Below are 10691 nucleotides of genomic sequence, written 5' to 3' on the forward strand. Positions count from 1 at the left end.
CCCTAAAAGTACCAGCAGGGTTTTGCTCGTGAGGATAAGCAGGAGAAACTGAAGGGGAAATAAACAGCAGCGTTTTTATTTTTTTCTAACCGGATCTGGACCTGAGTAGAAATGCCAGGGTTTGCTGCCAAAAGTTGCTAGGTTACCACCATATACATTGTGACATCATGTGACATTGCCTGTGCATCTGTCACTCTTCTCCTAGCCACTCTTCTCTTACCCACAATGTAAAGTTGGTGCTGTGGTGGGGGGCGGGGCCCAGTGCACTCTGTATGTGTAAGGGTAGGGAGAGGGTAGGGAGAGGGTAGGGATAGATGCCTGCTGAAAAAGTAAGTTGCCACACAGTGGGAAAGCAGCGCTAATGTTAAATCACATCACAGCTGCTCTCATGGTCTCTCAAAGCAGCTGCAGCTGGCAGGACAGCAGGGTGGTGAAGTGGGGAGGAACAGGGCTGCAAAAGGTTATGGTTCACTTCCCTGCTGGGGCACTGCTGCTGTACCCTTGGGCAAGGTATTTAACCCACAACTGCCTCAGTAAAAATCCAGCTGTATACATGGATAAAATATATATATTATAAAATTATAATCCATGTCTGTTGTTCTGAATAAGATGTAAGAGATAAGACTCTGCAGATGACAGTAAGAAATGCATGTGATTCTGTAGCTGCACTGTGATCTGGAGCAGCACTGTGATGTAGGGGGGGTGTTAGTTTTGCCCCGGCTGCTCCAGGACAGACACGTCTTTGAGGGGCTGCTGTTTTCCGTCAGTCCTAAGGCGGGGGAGGGAGAGGTTTGGGCAAGGTGAGTCCAGGGGAAGATGTGCTATCGGACAGCTGTCCCAACACTGCCCCCCTACAGCCCAGTTTAGACTGGAACACAGCAGGCCCTCCTAAACCAGACCTGCCAAACCAGAGCTCCAAAACACGCTGGCTATTTCAGAGGAACAAAAGCGGCCGGTCCCGCCTGACCGAGGCTCTTTATGGAGGAAGTGGGTTTTGAGGCTGAGGGGACGTTCTTTACTCTCCAAATAAAGCTCACAAAATAAAAACCGCCTCCAAATTCCTGGCCCTGTGGCGTTTTCCCTGCTTGCTTTTAAAGAAGAGGACCAAACCAAATGTAAATGGGGAGGGGTGTTAAATGTGACCTCTCTCACTCCCGCCCCCACCCCCCCCCCGGTACGTGATAAAGCAGCTCATCCAGGGTCACCTCCACCATCTGCCTGCTTCATGGAGCCACAAACCCAGCAGACAGAGGAGCACAAAGAAACACCGGCCGTGCGCAGACCCATCTGACGGCTCTTTTCATGGAAAACACCACATCTCCCCAGTGTGGTCTGTCATCGTTTTGAGACAGTGGAAAAAAAGAAAAAAAAATGCTGAGCTAAGCCTGGGTTGAGCCGTGCATTCACGCAAATCACTGAAAGCCCGCTCTCCCCCCGGCTCGTCACTCCGAGTCCTGCCAGGTCCGCACCCCGGTCCTCTCAGCTGCAAACCCAGCCTGGGGCTCTGACACAGACACCCCTCTGCCCAGCCTGGGACACCCTAAACAGCTCTCACTGCAGAGCCGCAACCAGCCTGGCTCATTATACCCCTTTTCACTTCCACTTATACCCTCTTCCCTTTTCCCTCATAGAGCTGGAACCAGCCAGGCTCAATATAATTTACACCTTTTTCTGGTGTAGTGGTTAAGGAGCAGGGCTTGTAATCCCAAAGGTTGCTGGTCCGACCATCAGGTGGGCCACTGCTGTTGTACCTAACCCGAAACGCCTGGGTAAATATTCAATTGTATGAACGGATAACGTGTAAAAATTGTAAACAATCCGAGTTGCTCTGGATGAGGGTGTCAGCTGAGCAGACTGAGGAGAGAGTCAGCTGTGAGGGGGCAGAGGTGGCAGGGAGAGGCAGGGCGATGACACCCTGGCTGATCACAGCTCCAGCCGGAGGGGCGTGTTCGGCTGGCTGCTGCAGGACCCACAGCCGCACGCCCGGGCCGGGACAGTGAGCACAGACACCCCCGCGATCCCCGGGCCCTCCCCCAGGAGCCGCCGCGACCTCGCTGTTTCACTCTGCTCTATAAACACACACTCTGCACAGCAAGTCTGTCATTACCCTGCAGCCCTCTGGCCCGCTGGGGTCCGGGACGGGGCAGAAATAGTTCTGTTCCTGGGCCACGTCTGCATGGGATCTCCCCGCGGATCGTACACAGGAGCGGGAGAGACGCCGGGGATCAGAGCGAGGGGCAGCGGGAACGTCGGGAAGATGGAGCGGGCGGGACGCGGTTGCCGTGGTGATGGTAGCGCGGTTCCCACGGCCGACAGAACCACGTCTGCAGCCACCGCTCCGGACCTGGTGCTGCCGCCGGCAACCATCACTAAACATCTTCATCCAGCGAGACCAAAGGGCTTGCAGAGCGTGCAGTGTGTGAGGCATTGGGGGTACATCTACGAGAGGGCATTCACTGTGCAGGTCCATCCCAGCCGATGCAAACCCGTACAGACCCATGCACACCAATGCGAAGTCCATGCTCGCCCACACAAAGGAGTGGGCGTGGTTCAAGTCCTGGGGCATGGATGGTGATTGTCTGGCTTTGAGATCCAGCTCTTAGTTTGTATTGGGGTTCTGTGTTGGCACTCTGGGGTGGGTTCTGAGTGGAAATGGGGTCTGAGCTGACCCCCTTCGGTGGGTTTAGTGCCCTGGGTTCTTGTAGTGAAAGGAGCATGTGTCTTCAGAGTGAGTGGAATTATCATGTGTTACCAGACACTCACTGTGATAAACCAATCACTGCATGTCAGTGAGTGAGAGCACGCAGTACCGCCGCTCAGCATGGGGCGCATGAAACCCCACGGCCGGGGACTCCAGGGTGGGGCTGTGGATGGGGCTGAGGTCTGGAGCTGTGGGGTGTGTTTAGGGCCAGGAACGGGGCGATGGGAGGGGGTTCTGCGGTGGTATGCTGGGCTGGGTGTGGCTCTGAGGATGTGGGCGAGCAGGCTGACGCGCCATTGGCTGGAAGCCGTCGGAGGGGCTGATGTGTGACGGGAGCTGGAGGCCGCTGTGCTGAGTCAGGGTTCTGCTGCAGCTGCACGGCCACAGAGACACAGCCAGAGCAGGGCAAACACAGCCACTCATCAGGGAGGGGGAGGGAGGTGAGCCGCTTCAGGGGACTGAAAGAGAGCTGCCCCTGCTCTCAGGAGCTCCCTCTGGTGGATGGTGCAGGCAACCCTGGAAACAGTGGGAAGCTGGAAAATTATCAAATATTCATCTCATACACACATACACACGCACACACTGTCTCACATATATGCAGCAAAACACACACGCAAACATACACACTCAAACACACAGGCAATCAAACACACACTCAAACATACATGCACTCACACACATTCAAAAACAGAGGCAATCAAACACACAGACTCGAACACACATGACAACACACATATGCACACACATCACATATACAGTACATATGCACATGTATACACACACACGTGCACTCATTCACACGTGCACAAGGGTACACACACACACACACACACACACACACACACACACACAGTCACACACACACACACACACACACACAGTCACACACACACACACACACACACACACACACACACACACACACACAGTCACACACAACAGGCACGTGTCAGTTCATTTTTTACTCAGTGAAATAAACTTCAGACCCCGTTTCAAACAAACAAACAGCACACTGCCTGTTCTGCTTGGCGGGGGTCTGCAGTGTAATTCCTGTTATGATCTCCGCTCGTATGACTCACATCCAGATAAACATACTGGTGCCCATTATCAAACAGCCCCCCCCCCCCCCACACACACACCGCCCCCCCTCGCCCCGTTTGGCAGATTTGTCTGCGCAGTGGAGAGTCTGTAGAGGCCTTCGTGAGATGCTGCAATGCAAAGCAGATTTCCAGGCCCGCTGGGTAGCACTGGGTAGCGCTGGCACGTGTGCAGACCAATGGGCACCTCCAGACCGCAGGGAGGGGGCGGAGCGGAGAGGGGGCTCCGTCCAATCAACACTGTTTATTTTTCCAGGAGCCGTATGTTTTTCCAGAGGGGGGCAGGGGGTTGAGAGCAAGTAAACACACCCCCACCCTGCCAAAGAAATAAACATGCTCCCCACATCCCTGTTTAAACTAGAACTGAATGACGACTGTTCACGGACAGGGATGGCTTTGCAGGCCTTTTCCACCCTCTAGTGGTGAAAGGGCGCTACTACTGCTCACTGCTGAGGGAGCCATTCTCTCCCTTTCTACTGTTGCTTCTTCCATTGGCAAAAGAAAAAGACAAAGGGACTGCTGGAGTTCTGACTGGGTTATGCTACTCCAGGCTATTCTCTGTACCTGGCCAGCTTTCCACACAATGTGAAAGAGCAGATCAACAGCAACAAGCCTTGTTATAATACTTGAATGGGACACAACAACATCCAAACTGTTTTTCGACTGCATAACAGAGTGCGATTTTTCCTTTTAAAAAATACTGTCAGACAATGTCAAACCCACTGGTCTTGTGGGGTTATAAAAGAAAGACTGAGTTGTTTTATTTGTTTTTGAGCAGTGAAGCAACACAGCTCACTCCTGGGAAATCGTTTTACTGCACCCAGCCTCTGAGCAAAACCGCTCCATTTACGCACAGACTGCTTTCCACGCCAGTGAACCAGGACTGCACACAGTTTAAAACCTGATGCATGACAGCATATCAAACAGCCCAGGAGCAGCTCCGACTGTAACTCAGATTACTGAGTCGGGCTTGGGCTTTGATTAAGTCTCTTATGTAGCAGTACAAAGGGAGTTAAACCTTTTTTTCTCATCATTATTTAATGGGAAAGTAATCTTATAGAGCTGCAGGCCCAGCCACGAGCAGCAGGCCTTATTGTGTTTGTCTGAAGCTAATGAAACACAGCAGGGCAGCCGAGAAGCATGCACACCGTCTCACACAGCAACGCTGCTGCTGGGTGAGAGCTTATAGAGCAGTGGACCAACCTCTGACCTTTCAGGACTCCTGGTTCCCACTGAATGCATGTACTGGTATCTTTGGCAAAGATACTTTCTTACAAACACCTCGCTCTCTGCTGGCGTTCATGCGAAAATCTGCGATTCTCCTCTGATTCTTGAGTTAATGCAAACGAGCATTCTTTCCCCTCTCTGTCCATGTGCACAAAACACAGAGAACAGAGACTGTCCTCAGTTTCGGTTACGTCAAGCACAGTGTGAGGAAACCTCCTTACAAGTCCTTACATCACGCAGGACTGACAGCAAAGAGTTGCTCCCTCTGTAACTCTCAAATCCTACTAAAGATCTCCAGTTGCCGGTTGTGCTGTCAGCACCCCTATAACACAGAGATCGGCGGATCTGCGTAGCCCTCAGATTTGTCCATGAAGAATCTGGGGGACCCAGCAGGGAGTGAGGCTGTGGGGCCCCCCAGCCTCTTTTACTCAGTTTGGGGGGGAGGGGGGGCTCTCTGTCTGGAACAGTGTGGCCAGAGTCGGGATGGAAAGCTGGTTTCCTCCTCTCCATCTGCACCAAACCACAGTGAGGCGTCCGCACACACCGCAGGGCTGACAGAGTCACCGCTGCTCCACTCCACTCTCAGGTGCTGCATGGGGACGCACCCCAGATTAGCGTCTCAGCGGTGCCTCTTCCCAAGCGCAGCAGATGAATGTGGTGGTTATGTGATAATGGCTCGGTCTGAAAGGCTGTACACAGTCACGCCAGTGCGCCTAAATAAGAGAGTGCTGAGGCCTGGGTTCTGTATGCAGCGAGACCTCAGCTCATACCCCCCCCCCACCCCCCCACCCCCGACTCCAGCGTGGCGTCAGCTCCAATGAGCTCCAGATGTTCCCCGCCCTGGCCGGCCCCTCCCCCCTCTGCTGGATGTGGTTGGATTGTGGCCCTGGAAAACACCGCCCACCTGCCGATGCCAATGACAGCAACCCCCCCTGCCCGCGTGTGTGGATCCTGTCCAGAGACTTACACACTTTCTTTCTCATACACACACACACCCACACTCACACACACACTCACACACACACACACACACACACACACACACACACACACACTCACACACACACCCACACTCACACACACACTCACACACACACACACACACACACACACACACACACACACACACACACACACACACACACACACACACTCACACTCACACTCACACACACACACACTAAAGAGCAGAGAGATGAGGAGAGAATGGAGAAAAAGACTGATGGAGAGAGGGACAGAGGGCGAGACAGGAGAGGAGAGGAGAGGGGTAGCAGTGAGAGGCAGCAGGGCCGTGTGTGTGTCTGACTCTCAGCAGGGCCGTGTGTGTGTCTGACTCTCAGCAGGGCCGTGTGTGTGTCTGACTCTCAGCAGGGCCGTGTGTCTGACTCTCAGCAGGCGGGCAGTAAAACAGCAGAAACATGACGGATCGGCCGGATTTATGAGGTGTTTCCATAAAGCCAGGGCTCTTTAAACGGGCCCCGAGTGAATGGGATGCAGACAGAGACATGCCGAACCCGGAGCCGCGCTGACAGGCCTGTCACTCGCCGGGGCCCTCGTGTCACCACGGCGATGGCGCTGACAGCGAACGCGCCGCCCGACGACCCTGTGCTCCTCTTCCTGTCACTCAGCCGCCACCCCGCGTCACCGGGCTCGGGCGCCCCAAACGCCGCCGGGCTCGGGCGTCCTGACAGCTCGACGGGCTGCGGCAGCGAAGAGGTCACCTGCTGCTCCGCCCGGCCCCCGCCGCAGCGCCTCACCTGTGGGAGCGGAACTGAGGGGTACCTGTGTGTGACAGAGAACGCAGAGAGGAAAGCCACCGCGCGTCGTACAGGGAAACGCGACGCCCTTATCCCTGATCCCCGCAGAGGGATCCCTCTCCGAGCTCCCAATCAATCAGGCTGCACACTAACCGGTGCTGCTCATTTACTTTAAAGCCACAGGCTGACAAAAACTTTAAATGAAGAAGGTGGAGAAACACCTGTCTCACTTTCGCTGGTCAGGGGTCAAACCCACGTCCCTGACCGGTGATCTGTAGGGTAAAAGGGCAGCTGTGTGGCACAGTGGTGAGGAGCAGGGCTCTTACCCAAAAGGCTGCTGGTTCAGCTCTCTGCTGGGGCACTTTGGCAAGGTATATAACCCATAATTGCCTCAGTAAATATCCAGCTGTATAAATGGACAGTATGTAAGAACTGTAACCTGTAAATGTAATGTAAATTGTTCTGGATTAGAGCATCTGCTAAATGACAATAATGTAATGCAATGTAATGCGATGTAACGTAACGTAATGCAATGTAATGCAATGTAACGTAATGTAATGAGTCTCCAGGGAGTGAGCAGCTCTGTGGGGGAACTCAGTGTGATTAAAACTGTGACCACCACTCATTCATGGAGCTCCTTCCACCCCCACCCCCAACACCACAGGCCACAGGCCGCAGGGACGGTAATCGGCACCAGATGGCCATCAGGGCGGGGTGGACCTGCGGTCAGGTGTGACGGGCCCACAGGGTGGGGAAGGGGACAGTCTCCGGGACACCCGGCCCCCGGCTGGGGCCCTGACCCGTCTGTGGGCAGAGCGGGGGGGGCACTCGCGCGGACAGCAACGTGAGGCGCCTCCATTAGGAAGGGGGGGGGGGTGTGATCAGAGCAGAGAGGAAGAGAGAGGAGGCAGCCACTGACCACTGCGTCCTAGCACTGTGCAGTCTGACTGCAGGCACACTCTAAGCTGCGCAGTCTGACTGCAGGCACACTCAAAGCTGCGCATTCTGACTGCAGGCACACTCAAAGCTGCGCATTCTGACTGCAGGCACACTCAAAGCTGCGCAGTCTGACTGCAGGCACACTCAAAGCTGCGCATTCTGACTGCAGGCACACTCTAAGCTGCGCATTCTGACTGCAGGCACACTCAAAGCTGCGCAGTCTGACTGCAGGCACACTCTAAGCTGCGCAGTCTGACTGCAGGCACACTCAAAGCTGCGCAGTCTGACTGCAGGCACACTCAAAGCTGCGCAGTCTGACTGCAGGCACACTCTAAGCTGCGCAGACTGACTGCAGGCACACTCTAAGCTGCGCAGTCTGACTGCAGGCACACTCCAAGCTGCGCAGTTGGACTGTGGGACTGGCCTGACTGTGAGTCACATGTCTGTCTGAGATGAGAGCTCCAGCCAGAGAGTGCACAGCCCTTATTTCTGAGTGGTTTTATTACGTTATTTTCATGTTTTTATTATTATTCATAAACCACAGAGAGGCTTTAAAGCAGCATATGACACTAACCGCACTCTCTGGTGGCTCGGAGCTTGTCCACGTGATAACGTCATGTGAGCACTGCTGCGCTTGTTGAATGACTAACTCTTATTAACAGTAGCAGTTATTAATTAATGTTATTAAATATGACTGCTATGAGCTGCAGTTTTTTTACAATGTTATCCATTTATACAGCTGGATATTTTACTGAGGCAATTTTGGGTTAAGTACCTTGACCAAGGGTACAGCAGCAGTGCCCCAGCGGAGAATCAAACCAGCAACCTTTCGGTTACTTACCCACGATGCCACACTGCTGTGTCTGTTGCTCCCGGCTGCAGGGACAGGAGCGTCTGCCTCTCCAGGAACTCCCCTGTGTTTCACCAGCACTCTGCTGCAGAGATCAGCGGGTCAGACAGAGGAGGAAACATCAGCTGCTGACTCTGAACCAGAGACGTTACTCACAAACACACACACCCTCACACACCTAAACGCACGCACACACACACACACCCTCACATACCCACACACCCAAACACACACACACACCCACACACCCAAACACACACACACACACACACACACACACACACCCAAACACACACACACCCAAACACACACACACACACACACACACACACCCAAACACACACACACACACACACACACACACACACACACACTCAAACACACACACACACACTCACATACCTAAACGCACGTACACACACACACACCCTCACATACCCACACACCCAAACACACACACACACACACACCCAAACAGCCTCACACACCCACACAACCACACAGCCACACACACACACACACATACACACACACACACAGCCTCACACACCCACACAGACATTTAATAGGGATAGACAGAGATAGATAGAGAGGAAGGTAGACTCAAGATGCATGAAAAGATGAGTTGTCAGCTTTCTCATGAAGGTGCCCAGGGAGTCTGTTGTATGAATGCCGGTTTGAATGTTGCTCCCTAAGGAGGCAGTAGAGCAACAAGCTGAACAGACGTGGCACCCTGCAACCAGAGAGAAGGCACGCTGCCCGGGGGCGCTCCAGTCTGGCAAGGCAGCGGCGCGGCTCAGGATCTGCACTAACCAGAAAGACATGGGTCCAGTTCCCTGGTGGCTCTTTGCCATTGTGTTCTTGAGAAAGGTACATAGCTATGAAAATAACTACGAAATGATCATGAATACAGGCTCTGTCCTTAAAGTGGCCTCTGCCCTGAATCTGCACACCACTCAGGGTGCCAAACACAGGGCTACCAACCACAGTGCTGCCTAACATTAAATACAGAGTCCACACACCTGTGAATCTGTACATGTCACAAACAGCACCGAGTGAAGGTGAGGGAGAGGTGAAGGCTCCCTGTCACTGGGTTCATCCAAGCCCCCCCCGCAGCCAATCAGAGAGGCCCCACCCAAACACTACCCCCCCCCCCCCGGTGTAACGGGCCTGCCCACAGAACGTGGCTGTGCTGGTACCGCTCACCCCAGAGAGCCGGGTTCTGTGCTGTTTACTGCTGAAGAATGGTTCTGTTTGTTCCCTGCCCTGTAATGAGGTCCAGTCCTGAGGAGAGGAAGCCCGGTCTGTCCGGCCACAGAGCAGCTGGGATGGATTTCGGTGGTATGAAAATAACAGTTCAGCAGCCGGTGTACATAGAGGATGTCTGTACACACGGTGGTAATGAGAGCAGCTACAGAGAGAGCGCCCGCGGTCCGACCGCGCTCACAGACCGGCCCAGTCACACCGCAACCCCGGCGTGCGAAACGAGTCGCTGTCCCGCTGCATCCCGACCCTCTGAGCGGCCCGGCCGCCTCCGGGACCACAGACACCAACCTCGCCATTTCCTCACCAGATCTACACGTCTGGAGCGGCCGCATCACGTTTTTATGGGCTGTGTAATTCACAGATTACCAGATTCTCAAGTTTAAAAAAGGAAGCAACTGAGAGAGCAGGAATTTCGATGGAATTCCCTCTCCGGGTAACTGCGGCAGAGCTGGCAGCCTCGGGTGACAGAAAGAATCCTTCGTTCGCCGACGTGACACTTTATCTGAGAAACACTGGCAGGAACACAGCCGAGCTGTGAACTCCCATCCTGATCCCAGGCGGCAGCCATTACCAAAGCACCTGCAGGCTGTCTCAGTCAGCACTGAGAGCCACTCAAAGTTCTCAGGTGCATGTCAGGCAGGTTTCCAGGAGAGACCGCGTCACGTCCTGACAGGCAGACTTCTGCCTCGGGCCTGAGTCACTCTGCTTCCCCACCCCCAACACACGCAGACCCCTGCTACACATACACTCACGCACACAGACTGCATCTAGTGGGGACAATGAGTGGAACGAAATGCTGGGTTATAGAAAGTATCATCAACAAATTCAATCCATAAAGTAAATTAATTGATTTT

The sequence above is a fragment of the Megalops cyprinoides genome, chromosome 5 (genome assembly GCF_013368585.1).
Source record: "Megalops cyprinoides isolate fMegCyp1 chromosome 5, fMegCyp1.pri, whole genome shotgun sequence".
NCBI lineage: Eukaryota > Metazoa > Chordata > Actinopteri > Elopiformes > Megalopidae > Megalops > Megalops cyprinoides.